The sequence below is a fragment of the Arachis ipaensis genome, chromosome B2, assembly GCF_059453495.1.
Source record: "Arachis ipaensis isolate K30076 ecotype BB chromosome B2, ASM5945349v1, whole genome shotgun sequence".
Classification (NCBI taxonomy): domain Eukaryota; kingdom Viridiplantae; phylum Streptophyta; class Magnoliopsida; order Fabales; family Fabaceae; genus Arachis; species Arachis ipaensis.
In genome coordinates, this window is record NC_142437.1 from 91,439,464 (window position 1) to 91,442,666 (window position 3,203).

Genomic DNA, 3,203 nt, shown 5'->3' on the forward strand with positions numbered 1-3,203 from the left:
GATAAGAGTCACGTTAACTAAGTTAACGTGAACTCTAACGTGGAAGAAAGGAAATGGAGCCAACGTTAGTGACACTTAACATTATCACTAACGTTGGACCAAGCTATAAGTGGCCACGTTCGAGTCCACGTTAACTTAGTTAACGTGGCCTCTAACGTTAAGAAGAAAGGGGAGAAGCCAACGTTAGTGACATTCAACTTTACCACTAACGTTGGCCAAGTCACTCTAGGCCACGTTAACTCCCATGTTAACCTAGTTAACGTGGAAGCTAACGTGAGGAAGGGAGGTGACGCCAACGTTAGTGACACCCAACATTGTCGCTAACGTTGGAAGGAGCCCACACATGCCACCATGAGCCACGTTAACTCCCACGTTAACTTAGTTAACGTGGAAGCTAACGTGGATAAGGGAATGTTGAACCAACGTTAGTGACACTCAACTTTGTCACTAACGTTAGAGATGGCTAGCATAAGCCACGTTAGAAGCCACGTTAACCTAGTTAACGTGGACTCTAACGTGGGAGCTAAGGGGCACATTGGAACGTTAGTGACAATGTTAAGTGTCACTAACGTTCTCGAAGGTTGGCAAGCCTACATTAAAAGAGCCACGTTAACTAAGTTAACGTGGACTCTAACGTTGGGAAGGGGGAGGCTTCTCAATGTTATTGGGAAAGTTGAGTCCCAATAACGTGCGCGAAGGACAAAGAGGAAACGTTAGTGGCAACGTTTGTGCCACTAACGTTGAGGTTAATGTGGCTCTTACTTGGGTAAGGAACGTTAGTGAAAAAGTTGAATGTCACTAACGTTCTCGAACCCATATTTTCACTGAACATTAACACCACTAACGTCCTGAGCAAAATTCTCTGCCCACTTCACAATGTCTCTCTGCAGGTAAAGCCAAGCCCAATGAAGAAGATAACTGCTTCAAACTCAAGATCCAAAGGCCCAGACCCAAGACTTGAAGAACCAACTAGAAGAGTAGAAGAGTAGTATATATAGGAGTAGCTTTGAATTAATCGAGAGTTGGAAAATATAGGGAACCCCTGGGCATAGAATTACTCTCTGTATTTACTTTCTCTGCACTTCTAGTTTCATTATGTATTCTCCATCTTTGTTTTCATTTTCCAGAGCTATGAGCAACTAAACCCCTTTCATTGGGTTAGGGAGCTCTGTTTTAATTTGATGGATCAATACTAGTTTTCATTATTCTTCTTCTATTTTTTCTCTTGATTTTACTTGAAAGCTTTCGATCTTCATCCAATTGGGTAGTTATCTTGGAAAAGAAGCTATTCATACTTGGATCTCTTCTGAACCTTGAAAGAGGAATGAAGAGATCAAGCTAGAAATGCTTTCTCATGCTGGACCAAATTGGGTTTGGATGGATATGTGACTATAATCCTCTCAACACTTGATTTGGGAAATGCATGTGGTATAATCAGTGACCATACTTTATCTCTTCTCATGAGCAATTGACCAAGGAATTGGCTATTGATCAAGATTTGAGAGATTGAATTACAAGAAATTGTAATTCAATCACTTAAGATTGCTAAGGAGATCAATGAGTGCATTGATTGAGAAAGAGATGAAAATGAAATTGATACGGAGAATGCAACATCTCCTGAGCCCAATGAACTCCCCATTTCTGATCTTACCCATTCTCTTTATTTTCTGTCACTTATTTTTATGAGCGATTTCCCCATTCCCATTTACAATTCTGCAATTTACTTCAGTCATTTACTTTCAGTTCTTTCATTCTAGCATTTACTTTTTCTGTCATTTACTTCCCGCCATTTTATTTTCTGCAATTCTAAGCTCAAATTCTGGATTCGCTCAACTAGAATATTCCTCTAATTAAAGTTGCTTGATCAATCAATCCTTGTGGGTTTTGACCTCACTCTATTGTGAGTTTTTACTTGACGACAAATTCGGTACACTTGCCGAAGGAAAATTGTTGCGAGATAAGTTTTCCGTGTATCAAGTTTATGGCGCCGTTGCCGGGGATTGATTGTGCATCAACAATGATTAGATTGGAGGATAACTAGATTGAGCATTTTATTTTTGTTTGATTTAATTTTCTGTTTGAGTCATTTACTTCCTGTTTTAGTTAATTTGTTCCCTTCCCCCCACTTTTTCTTTGTTATTCCATTCATCTCACTAACCCACTAACTGTTTGATATATTGCATCACTCACACTAGTAATAATTCTGACAGATATACTTTCTGCACCTATTCTCTTTGCTTGTACTTGTTGGTTGTATGACAGGGAGAAGAAGCGGGGCTTCAACTTCCTTTGATTCTGAACCTGAGAGAACCTTCCTTAGACTAAGAAGGGAGGCAAGAGAAAAACGTGTAGTTGGTGCTGAAGAAGAGGAGGAATACTTTGAACCAAACATGGAAGAAAACATGGAGAACCATCGTGAAGAAGAAGCTCACAACCATGGCGGAAGAGGTCGAGCAAATCATGCTGGGGAGGATAGAAGAGTTTTAGGCTCTTACATCAATCCAAACCCAGGAAACTGTGGAAGTAGCATTCAAAAGCCAACCATCCATGCCAACAATTTTGAACTAAAACCACAGCTCATCACCCTTGTTCAGAACAACTGTTCATTCGGAGGAAGTGTCCAAGAGGACCCCAATCAACATCTAACCACCTTCCTGAGAATATGTGACACAGTGAAGTCTAATGGTGTTCATCCTGACGCCTATAGACTGATCTTATTTTCATTCTCACTCAAGGATAAGGCAGCCAAGTGGCTGGAGTCTTTCCCAAGGGAGAGCTTGACAACTTGGGAAGATGTGGTGAACAAATTCTTAGCAAGATTTTACCCTCCTCAACGAATCAATAGGCTGAGAGCTGAGGTCCAAACTTTCAGGCAACAAGATGGTGAGACTCTATATGAAGCATGGGAGAGGTTTAAAGACCTAACAAGGAGATGCCCACCAAATATGTTCAATGAATGGGTGCAGCTGCACATTTTCTATGAAGGGCTTTCCTATGAGTCAAAGAAGGCAGTAGACCATTCATCTGGAGGATCTTTGAACAAGAAGAAGACCATTGAGGAGGCCATAGATGTAATTGAAACAGTAGCAGAGAACGACTACTTCTATGCCTCCGAACGAGGGAACACAAGAGGAGTAATGGAGCTAAACAATGTAGATGCTCTGCTGGCCCAAAACAAGCTCATTACCCAGCAGCTAGCTGAC

At 41.0% G+C, this 3,203-nt stretch overlaps 1 non-coding gene across 1 annotated transcript; it reads right to left on the reverse strand.

Annotated features, from left to right (window-relative positions):
• Window positions 1–2,843: 2,843 nt before the first annotated feature.
• LOC148574837 (small nucleolar RNA R71) lies at window positions 2,844–2,950 on the reverse strand. Its single transcript, XR_015905582.1, has one exon. It is a non-coding gene; the product is annotated as a small nucleolar RNA R71 (small nucleolar RNA).
• Window positions 2,951–3,203: the final 253 nt, after the last annotated feature.